The sequence below is a fragment of the Procambarus clarkii genome, chromosome 4 (assembly GCF_040958095.1).
Source record: "Procambarus clarkii isolate CNS0578487 chromosome 4, FALCON_Pclarkii_2.0, whole genome shotgun sequence".
Classification (NCBI taxonomy): Eukaryota; Metazoa; Arthropoda; class Malacostraca; order Decapoda; family Cambaridae; genus Procambarus; species Procambarus clarkii.
Window position 1 is genome coordinate 27,332,574 of NC_091153.1, and position 12,690 is coordinate 27,345,263.

The window sequence follows — 12,690 nt, forward strand, 5'->3', positions numbered from 1 at the left end:
GTTGACATCTATGAGATGACTATTTTTAATTCGTTATTTACAATATTGTTTAGAGAGTGTAAGTTAGAGTTTGAACAAATGAAGATAGAATCATCATCAACAAAAAGCATAGGCTTACTATCTATAGCAAACAGATTAACTAAGCTAGATAATGCAAACTTAAACCAATGCCTGAAGAAAACACGCACAGTAGCACTAAAATTATGTACAAGTCACATAACACTAAGAAGAAAGAGAAAGAGATGCAGATTGTAAGGAGAACAGCGTTCCCTCTATAGGCGACGAAAACAAATTCTAGAACATCTTAAACGGTCAACTCCCCTAAGAACGACAAAGAAAACTATGTCGAGAAACGATTGAGTAGAGGTTGCAAGAATCATATCAAATCCAGGAGCGACAGAGAGACCAACAGGCTATTAGTGAAACAGAGGAATCCAAAATACTTTTTCATCTATGATAAATCTACAACAAAAACTACAAATCTAATTGGACCCTTGCACAAGAGTGATAGAACCTTCACAAATGACAACAAAGAAAAGCGTGAAATGAGGTTACAGCACGATTCCGTTTTCAGTGAACCCCTCAACACATTGCTGATGAATGATCCAAACGAATTTTTAATAAATGCGACACCACCACCGAGTCGTATATCAGATGTTACCCTAACCCACTTGACTTTAAAGTAGCCATTGACAGCCTGCCCATGCACTCTGTCCCAGGCCGAAGCTCCTGGAATTCCATATTCTACAAGAATTAAGAAAAAACTATCACAGGTCTTAAACATATTTTTGCAAATAAAGTCTTGATAGCGGTAATATCCCTAACATACTTAAAACAGCAAACGTTTGCACCACTTCACAAAGGAAGTAGTAAAGCTGATGCTATAAATTATAGACCAGCAGCTCTAACATCGCACATCATAAAAATCTTCAAGAGAGTGCTAAGAAATAAGACCACAAAACTCATGGAATTACAGTGTCTACATAATCCTGGGCAACATGGGTTCAGAACAGGGCGCTCCTGCTTTTAATTGTTGTTAGAGCATTATGACATGGCCTATATATGCCATGGGTATATATAAACTACAATGATTTGAAAAGCCGTTGAGGAATGGGACTCACTAATGAGCATTCTGCATATACATCCGCCTCAAGGCCTTGACAATATTCTCAAACCCAGAGAAATATGGTAAACATAACACATTCTTTGGGCGAATTCTTTCACTGCATACATTATTATAATATGTACGACGTGCTTTGCTATGGCAAACTTCCAAAAAACTCAGTGGGTAACAAAGCTTGAGACCAATCGAATCAATATTCTTAAACTCTTCATCTCCTTGCAGTGAAAGAATTCGCCTAAAGAATGTGTTATGTTTACCATATTTCTCTGGGTTTGAGAATATTGTCAAGGCCTTGAAACTTTTTAATATACATGTTTTGTTTAGCTACGAAAATACTGTTGGTAAGCTATTAGTTAGGAACAGCCCTCGTAGTGATAGTTGTGTCATTTATAAAATACCTTGTAAAAACTGTAATAAGTTCTATGTTGGGCAAACTTCTAAAGATTTGAAATGCAGAATTTCGCAACATAAATACTCTGTAAGACATGGCCAATTGTCTAATGCTTTGTTTGTTCATCTGTCAGAAGATGCTCACCAAATTGATTGGGAGATGGCGTCTTCAATAATTAATTGTAAAAGCACCTATAACAGAAACATAATTGAATCTGCTTTGATACAAATCACAAAAGAAAGTAATTTGAACATTAGCAGTGGGTTATATAACTCAGATCCATTTTTAATAGATCAATTAAAGGGCGATTTAAGTAGGATCATTGGAACACATTTGTCTCACTAATTCATTGTAAATATTAACTATTTTATGCTATGATTATCCATGTGTGGGCCTGTGTGTGGTTGCTGCATCGGATGGGCCAATAGGCCCTCTGCAGTGTCCATGTATTGTACCTCACCTCACTCCACCATTCTCTCCTGCCTATTTATGTCCAGTACTCGACCTGTAAAATCACTCCTTCTGAAGATGTATTAATATGCGAAAGTACTTAAGGAAATTCCTGTTTCAATTTTCCTCCGTGATCTGACAATGGCATATATATATATATATATATATATATTAGTATATTTTGGTAGCAGTCTTTCCTGTAGACATATATTATTAAACATAAGAACATAAGAACATAAGAACAAAGGTAACTGCAGAAGGCCTATTGGCCCATACGAGGCAGCTCCTATTCTATAACCACCCAATCCCACTCATATACTTGTCCAACCCGTGCTTGAAACAATCGAGGGACCCCACCTCCACAATGTTACGCGGCAATTGGTTCCACAAATCAACAACCCTGTTACTGAACCAGTATTTACCCAAGTCTTTCCTAAATCTAAACTTATCCAATTTATATCCATTGTTTCGTGTTCTGTCCTGTGTTGATACTTTTAATACCCTATTAATATCCCCCCGGTTATGTCCATTCATCCACTTGTAAACCTCTATCATGTCACCCCTAACTCTTCGCCTTTCCAGTGAATGCAACTTAAGCTTTGTTAATCTTTCTTCATATGAAAGATTTCTAATTTGGGGAATTAACTTAGTCATCCTACGCTGGACACGTTCAAGTGAATTTATATCCATTCTATAATATGGCGACCAAAACTGAACTGCATAATCTAAATGGGGCCTAACTAGAGCAAGATATAGCTTGAGAACCACACCAGGTGTCTTGTTACTAACGCTGCGATTAATAAATCCAAGTGTCCGATTTGCCTTATTACGAACATTTATGCATTGATCCTTTTGTTTTAAATTCTTACTAATCATAACTCCCAGATCCCTTTCGCAATCCGACTTCGCAATCACAACACCATCTAGCTCGTATCTTGTAACTCTATCATCATTACCTAACCTCAGAACTTTACATTTATCAGCATTAAACTGCATCTGCCAATCCTTTGACCATTTCAAAACCCTATCTAGATCAACTTGAAGTGATAGTGAGTCCTCCTCCGAATTAATTTCCCTACCGATTTTCGTATCATCGGCAAATTTGCAAATGTTGCTACTCAAACCTGAATCTAAATCATTTATATATATTATAAACAACAGAGGTCCCAGGACAGAGCCTTGAGGCACTCCACTTACAACATTTTCCCACTCTGACTTGATTCCATTTATACTAACTCTCTGTTTCCTTTGGTATAGCCATGCCCTAATCCAGCTTAATATAGCACCCCCAATACCATGAGACTCTATTTTTTTAATCAGTCTTTCATGTGGCACTGTATCAAAAGCTTTGCTAAAGTCAAGGTAAACAACATCGCAATCCTTACCACTATCAACTGCCTCAACAATGCTAGAATAAAAAGATAACAAATTTGTTAAACATGAACGGCCATTTATAAAACCATGTTGCGACTCAATTATTAATTTATGTTTTTCAAGATGAAGACGAATTTTATTTGCTATTATAGATTCGAGTAACTTTCCCACAATAGACGTTAGGCTAATTGGTCGATAGTTAGACGCAAGTGATCTATCTCCTTTCTTAAAAACTGGTATCACATTAGCAACTTTCCAAAACTCTGGCACTCTGCCTGACTCTATTGATTTATTAAATATGGTTGACAGTGGGTCACAAAGCTCCTCTTTGCATTCTTTAAGCACCCTAGCAAACACTTCATCCGGCCCTGGGGATTTGTTTGGTTTGAGTTTTACTATTTGTTTAAGAACATCCTCCCTGGTAACTGCTAAACTCGTCAACCTGTCCTCGTCCCCACCCACATAGACTTGTTCGGCTGAAGGCATATTGGTAAGTTCCTCTTTAGTAAATACAGATACAAAATATTTATTAAAAATACTACTCATCTCTTCATCACTATCTGTTATTTGACCTGTCTCAGTTTTTAATGGACCTATCCTTTCCCTAGTCTTAGTACGATATAACTGAAAAAACCCTTTAGGATTTGTCTTTGCTTGCCCTGCTATGCGAACTTCATAGTTTCTTTTTGCTTTCCTTATCTCTTTTTTAACATTTCTAACCAGTTGTACGAATTCCTGTTCTAAAGTGACCTCCCCATTTTTAATCCTTTTGTACCAAGCTCTCTTTTTACCTATAAGGTTCTTCAAATTCTTTGTTATCCACTTTGGGTCATTAGTATACGATCTATTCAATTTGTATGGTATACTACGTTCCTGTGCTTTGTTTAGAATATTCTTAAATAAGTTATATATTGAATCCACATCGAAATCCCCATTTAAGTCACCTATCGCTGGGTTCATGTCTCGCTCCAAGACCGGCCCACACCCCATACCCAAGCCTTTCCAATCAATTTGACCCAAAAAATTTCTTAGGCTATTAAAATCAGCTTTTCGAAAATCTGGCACTTTAACAGAATTTTCTCCTACTGGTCTATTCCATTCTATGCTAAATCTGATTTCTTTGTGATCACTGCTCCCTAGCTCACTCCCTATTTCGATGTCATTAATTTGCGTTTCCCTGTTAGTTAACACTAAATCTAAAATATTATTTTCCCGTGTTGGTTCCTTAATGTGTTGCGTAAGAAAGCAATCGTCAATTAATTCTAGAAAATCTTCTGCTTCACTATTCCCTGTTTTGTTCAACCAGTTTATTCCGCTAAAATTAAAGTCACCCATGACATAAATACTGTTAGATCTAGATGCTCTAGATATTTCATCCCATAGATGCTTTGCTTCCATTCTGTCTAAATTTGGTGGCCTATATATTACTCCTATTATAATATTATTAGCTTTTTCGTTTAATTCAATCCAAATAGTTTCTGTGTGTGGCTCTGTTTTGATTCCCTCTTTGAGACTACATTTCAAATTGTCCCTAACATATATGGCTACTCCACCTCCTCGTCTAATATATCTATCTGTGTGAAATAGTTTAAATCCATATATTTGATATTCAGCTAATAGTTCTCTATTTTCTACATTCATCCACGTTTCGGTAAGTGCAATAATATCTATTTTTTCTGTGCAGACAAGAGCATTTAATTCGTTAATTTTATTTCTTAGACTTCTACTGTTAGTGTAATATACCCTAAGTGAATTGTTATTTTGCGGACCTTCTCTTTCCCTGATCGTTTTGCCAATTCCTTTCTCCCACAAACACATACTTTTATTACCTCCTTCCTCCAAATCAATTCCCATACCTCTATCAACTAACAGTTTAAACCCAAACAAACACCTCTAACCACTTCTTCTAGCGAGTTCGCAACAGCAACAACCCCAGCTCTCGATAGATGCACCCCATCACGAGCATACATTTCATTTCTTCCATAGAAGTGTTCCCAGTTGTCTATGAAAGATATTGCATTTGATTTGCAATATCTTTCCAGCCGGCAATTGACACCAAGTGCCCTCGATATCCATTCATTTCCCACTCCCTTTCTTGGAAGAATGCCACATATGATCGGGATTCCTCCCTTGCTCCTAACTAACTCTATGGCTGTTTTATACCTCTGAATCAGTTCCTCACTCCTGACTCGACCAACATCATTTCCTCCCACGCTAATGCAAATAATGGGATTGTTCCCATTACCAGCCATAATATCATTCATGTTGTTTATAATATCACCAATGCCAGCTCCGGGATAGCAAACCCTTAACCTGTTCCCCCTATCTCTAGCACAAAACGTTCTATCCAAATACCTTATCTGGGAATCTCCCACAACTAATGTTTGCTTAGGTACTTCCTTTACTTTCTGAGGGGCCTGCGCTTCCTTTCTCTTCGTTGCTTTCCCTTTTGCGCGATCCACAGTCTCTCCACAGCACTCGTCCTCCAAAACGTCAAATGAATTTGAAGTTGCTATGGCGTTTGAAGGCGGCTTTATCAAAGTCTTCTTAAGGCCCCTGTCTTTCGCAAATATGACCGAAAAAGTAAGATTAATAATTCTAACACGAATTTTCTCAATCTTTCGTACATTACGCTTCACTGTTGGAGGTAAATCAAAAATCAATTCTCCAAAATTCATTTTTATTTCTAGTCTGACGCGACACGGGCGCGTTTCGTAAAACTTATTACATTTTCAAAGACTTTAGTTCACAAATACACAACTGATTAGAACTTACGTATCTCCGATTTTATATCTACATTTGAGTGAGGTGGGAGGGGTGATGTGGCATTAACACAAGACAGAACAAGAGGGGATATTAATAGGGTATTAAAAGTATCAACACAAGACAGAACACAAACAATGGGTATTGAATAGAAGTGTTTGTAGAAAGCCTATTGGTCCATATTTCTTGATGCTTCTATATTCTACCCACCTCAAGACTCCGCTCCAATATAGAAGCATCAAGAAATATGGACCAATAGGCTTTCTACAAACACTTCTATTCAATACCCATTGTTTGTGTTCTGTCTTGTGTTGATACTTTTAATACCCTATTAATATCCCCTCTTGTTCTGTCTTGTGTTAATGCCACATCACCCCTCCCACCTCACTCAAATGTAGATATAAAATCGGAGATACGTAAGTTCTAATCAGTTGTGTATTTGTGAACTAAAGTCTTTGAAAATGTAATAAGTTTTACGAAACGCGCCCGTGTTGCGTCAGACTAGAAATAAAAATGAATTTTGGAGAATTGATTTTTGATTTACCTCCAACAGTGAAGCGTAATGTACGAAAGATTGAGAAAATTCGTGTTAGAGTTATTAATCTTACTTTTTCGGTCATATTTAATAATATATATATATATTTATATATATATATATATATATATATATATATATATATATATATATATATATATATATATATATATATATATATATATATCGCCTCAGTGTGGCGATACAGAGGGGAAATGCGCACTGCATCCAGGGTTCCTGCCCGCCATCTGAGGAGCTGGAGGAACTCAACAACCTATGATAACCATCTTTGTAACCCATATGTAACTCCTTTTTTGTAACAAAGTTCAAATAAAGTAAATGTATATGTGTACATACAAAAGAATGGGCGTGGTAGGAGAAGATAATATTAGTGTTCAGTGAGAAACCACAAGGTCTCCTCTGAATACTTTTTATTTTCTTCTCCGAGGCTATGGGTCCCCACATTGGCACCAGAGGTGGTACCCTCACAAACTTTTATATATATATATATATATATATATATATATATATATATATATATATATATATATATATATATATATATATATATATATATATATATATATATATATATATATATATATATATATATATGTATATATATATATATATATATATATATATATATATATATATATATATGTATATATATATATATATATATATATATATATATATATATATATATATATATATATATATATATTTACTTATTTATGACAATGTCAGACCACGGAGGAAAATTGAAACAGGAATTTCCTTAAGTACTTTCGCATATTAATACATCTTCAGGAGGAGTGATTTTACAGTGAGTGGGTTCGATCATTGTTGCAAGTCAAACACTTCATCGAATTCCTCTCAAGTTGGACTAGTGCCCAAGACGCAACAGGCATTTCCCCTCTGAATCGCAACACTGAGGCGCTGGAATAAGAAACTTTTTGCTCTCTGGTCTTTTGTAGCGCTGATCAATTTGTCCCCCAATTCCTTCAGGAACTTCAATGCACATTTTCCCCACGAACCGACGGTCTCCGAGCCGATCAGAACAAAGCTGTAGCAGTGTGCTAGACATCTGTATTTAATAATTTTCTGCGATTCCCTGAAAGAAGCAGCACCACCGCTTTCAACGTGTGCTGTAGTGGAGGTAGGTACTGGCTAGTGTGGCAGCGCACGTGTAGTCACACACCACTTGCTTACCATCCTTCCAAGGTAGCAAGGTGACACTATCTGGGCGCTTCTGAGGGTCGTTAGGTCTGGATAAGTGTGGTTCTCTTTGTGCTGGGCAGTGGGCTGTGGCGAGGCTCCTCTTGATGATGTCGTTGACTTCTTCATGTCTTGCAATTTTACCCTGTGATTTACGACATACCAGACCATGACAACCATATTGGTCTGCCATCACAGTTCCGCAGATGCACCTATGTTCAGTGAGGATGGGGGCAGCAAGGCGAAAGGCAACTCCAATGCGGAGATCGTCATGACTGAGGCAAGTTCCCAGGGCTGCATTGGGCACAGCAAATAAAAAATCCCCGGCGTGGGGTGCTGTTACCGCTAGGAGACGGGCTTTGTTTTCAGCATCAGCGTTGTCAATCATTGCTGTGACAGACTTTTCCATTATGGGGCTATCCCAGTGGGCCTACTTGTGGTCTTTTGGGACTTGTGGTCGGGGTTGAGGGTGTGCAATGGTGTCCCATTGTCTGGCTGCTTCGAGGAACGTTTGATCATGAATTCCCGCTGTCTCTCTCATACGTTCTGGTAGGATCTGCCCAACCAATTCGTTGGCTGCTGTACATGAGGATAAGATTGCTGAAAGTGCTACCTCAGTTGCCTTTCGTATGCCTATCCCTCCAAATCTCACTGGTAGTGTTGCTTGGTCCCACTGATTGTCATCTAAATCTAGGTTGAGCGCCTTCCTGAATATTGACCTGAGGAGCTCATCATATTGATTTAGAAGTGGGTTGCCAAAAGTTGGTGCACACCTTAAGAGGTATGTTAGCCTGGGCAAGGTAAGGCACTTTGTGAGAAGGTAGAGAGCATCGTGGGAGTCCAAGTCCCCTATTCTCTCTTCCATCCTCTTTAGGTCTCTAAACGTTTCGTCAAGGACTGCAGCAATGGCATTGTGGCCCAGAGGTGCTCCAAGTAGTGTGCGGTCGGTGGGTTTAATGACTGAGGCTTCTGGTAGAACTGAATTCACTGCTCTAATGATTACTTCACTGGATGCAATAATTTTGCACTTGGAGGGGTTAACAACGAGACCCATGGACTCCCCCTGTGTCTTCACCAGCTGTAGGTCTTCCAGCAGGGAATCTTGTGTGCCTGCCAGAGTCCCATCATTCAGGAACCAGATGTTGAGCTCACTGGGCAGTCTGGTTGTAATTTCTCGAACCGCTATGCAAAAGTGGAAGGGTGCAGGTGGGTCTCCCTGTTGAATTTCCTCTGCTGAGGTGACTTCATGTTTGCCAAACAGGAGGGTTGAGTCTTTGCTGTAGCCTGCTGACACAAACGGGAGAATGCTTGGGCAATGTTCCTGGACTGCAGTGAGGATTGCTTCCCTTTTGACCGAGTTAAAGCGTTTTTAAAATCTAATTTTACTACTGCCTGGTCTTCAGTAAGAGAGCTAATGTAGGCTCGTGCAGCATGAGCCGCTGCTTCACAGCCTTGGGGGACTCCAAACCCCAGCTGGTTGGGTTGCAGCATGGTGGCTGCTTCCATTCGGATACTTCTGACAGCAGCCCTTGCAACTAGGCGGCGAAGGGTATTACCAACGGCAATGGGTCTGATCCCTCCCCCCTTCTTTTTCAGGGCACATAGGGATGCACCAAAGAAGAATGGTTTGATTTCATCAGGGATTAACCCGGCGAGGCAGTTGTTGACAAACGTTGTGATTTCTGTCAGGAGCGCTTCTGCAGCTGGGGTTCACCATTTCCTTCACATGTTGAAGTCTTACCCCTGTGTAGCCTCCTGAGGAGCCCGGGGGAAATGAAACGATAGCTTTATAAACCTCTGACTCCCGGAGGACGAGAGGTTCCTGGTTAGGGGCGAGCCTGACCTGTGGGGGAGGTCCACCTACGGCCCTGAGGGGGTGTTTTTCTCTCAGTGCTTGGGCTGTGGTTTCATCCCTGAACAAAAGTTTGTCCTCACTTGTGATCAACCTGAGTGCCCCGACTGTATTGCCCTCTTCAATTTTCTTGCTGACTTGGGTACCTAATTTTCTGTTGTCGCTGATTGTCGTACTTGGTCTGCCTCGGCGGTGTTTGGTGTGTTTGGGGCGGCGGACTAGGTTGTCAGCCCTAGGAAAATCCCCAATTGCTTTATTGACGGATGAGGCCAGTGTCTTGCCTCCTCTATCTGGTACACCTAAGCATGCATTGCCAAAAAGTAGCAGATTGTGCCAAGCTTTGATGGTATCAGGTGCATCAAGGTTATTTGACCCTCTGTTGACTTTTGCGATGAGGTCCATGTATTTCCCGGCAGCAAATGGGTGAGAGGCCTTTGGGATGTGGGTGAGTGTCCTGGTTGACGTTGCTTTAATTGCCTCTAGCAGGTCGTCTGTTGCAATGTAATCTTTTGCGATTTGTACTGGTGCAACAGGCTCCTGGGTGCTGCCTCCTCCCACGGGAGGCCTCCCTCACCCAGGACAGTCACCATGCTGGAGTATGACTCTGGAGACCGAGTTGATGCTGATGTTGCTCCCACAAATACTGCATGTGCCTCTCCTTTGATTGGCTTCGGAAGGGATGAACTGGCTGGTAGCGGCCTCTTCTGCCATCCCCTTAGGTAAAGTGACTGTCACCTTGCACTGGAGTATTTGTCTCTCCCTCCTGGCAGGGGGAGACGAGATTGTCCCCTATACTATACGTCATGTCTGGGCAGATGTCTGGGGTGGGTGGGCTCGTGGAGGTGGTGGGTGGGAGGGGTTGGGAGGCTGCGCTGGCCCGGTCTGGGAGGGGGGCCGGGGAGGGGAAGGCGCGACCACCTGATCATGGGAGGTGGGGGCGGGGGAGCGGAAGATACTGCACCTCGCTGCTGTGGGGGGGGGGGGGGGAGACATTACAGAAGGGGAGTGGGGGAGCAGGAGACACTACACTCACTTGGGGGGGGGGGAGGCACAACACTCAGGGGGTGGGGGGGGAGGGTTGATGTGGCACTTAACACTTGGATAATTTCATTTTGTCACTAAACACTGGTGAATGTGTCCTGGCTCACTGGGTGTGGTGCACTCAACACAATACTCACAATGGTCCAGTCACCACAGGACTGGACTCAACGTATCTTTTTCAAGCACTTATTGGCACACTGGTGACCCAGTCTCTTGACCCCCACCACATGTGTCCTTCCACCCTTTCCTGGTGAGGGAGCAGTAGGGCGTGTGATGTGTGTGGGCGTGTGCTGACTATGGGCGTAGGGTTGCGTGGGGTGACGGTGGGCGTGGGGTGACGGTGGGCGTGGGGTGGCGGTGGGCGTAGGGTTGCGTGGGGTGACGGTGGGCGTGGGGTGCCGGTGGGAGTGGGGTAACGGTGGGTGTTGGGTGACGATGCGTGGGAGGTGATGGTGGGCATTGGTCGACAGTGGGCGTGGGGTGGACGATGGTCGTCGGGTCAGCCGCCGGGAGTGGGTTGCTGGGTGGGCTGGCGAGGCCTGAGGGACGCCAGGGAAGGGGGGGGGGAGGGGTCCCGCCCAAAGCAGCGGTCACACACAATTAACACAAAGTTTCACAGGTGAAATATGTTTATCACTGCAAACTCACCGTTCATCTGAAAAGACGCACACATTCACTTATAAGTCTGCTGGAATACAAGCAGGTTTGTGAGCCTCCCTTCACTCCCCCCCCCCTCCACTTGAGGCCTCCTCCCCGCCAGGAGGCTGTTGTTTATGGAGGCACTGAGATAACCCTCACCAACGCCTGTGTCCTTCCCCTCCCTAGCACGCCTCCCGAGGTTGCATGGCGTTTCAACGCCATGCAACCTCTGAAGAAACAACTAACACAACACCTATACCCCCTATTAGACTATTTTACAGGAACGTCTTTTCCACAGCCCATAAAACGGAGGAAAGGGTCCTGAAAGATATTGTCAGTAGAAACGTTATCCCTACAGACAAAAATCAGAAGATACAACTGACGATTTACTATAAAACCAGAAAAACGGCCAGCCTACTCTTGAGAAACTCTCCAGACACAAAGCAGAACGCTTTAAAAGAGTCCAACGTCGTCTATGCCTTCAAATGCCCTCTTGGGGACTGTAAGCCTCAAAAAAACCAGTATATAGGCAAGACAACATCTCTTTCCAGGCGTTTAACGATGCATAAGCAACAGGGCTCCATTAAAGAACATATAATCTCTTCCCACAAACAAACCATCACCAGAGAAATCTTAGCAAACAACACAGAAATCATCGATAGATACAGCGATAGCAGGCGGCTTGACGTCTGCGAGGCACTACACATCAAGAAGTCAACACCAGCGATCAACAGCCAATTAATGCACAACTATATTCTACCCACTTCAAGACTCCGCTCCAATATAGAAGCATCAAGAAATATGGACCAATAGGCTTTCTACAATTACTTCCATTCAATACCCATTGTTTCGTGTTCTGTCTTGTGTTAGAATTTAATACCCATTTAATACCCATTGTTGAAAGTTCGTTTTCACCTCATCCACCTCACCCAAATGTAGATATAAACTCAAAGATGTGCAAAGCTCTATTCAGTTGTGTGTTTGTGAACTAAAGTCTTTGAAAATGTAATAAGTTTTACGAAACGCGCTCAAGTGTCGCGTCAGACTAGAAATAAAAATGAATTTTGGAGAATTGATCTTTGAATTACCATCAACAGTGAAAAGAAACGTAAGAAAGATAGAGAAAATTCGTGTTAGAATTATTAAACTTACTTTTTCAGTCATATATATATATATATATATATATATATATATATATATATATATATATATATATATATATATATATATATATATATATATATATATATATATATATATATATATATATATATATATATTGTGACGATAATCTCTTTCTA

At 41.3% G+C, this 12,690-nt stretch overlaps 1 protein-coding gene across 4 annotated transcripts in view; it reads left to right on the forward strand.

Annotated features, from left to right (window-relative positions):
- Nucleotides 1–12,690, forward strand: part of LOC123750961 (uncharacterized) — a 335,999-nt gene that overhangs the window by 181,160 nt on the left and 142,149 nt on the right. The window lies entirely within an intron of this gene.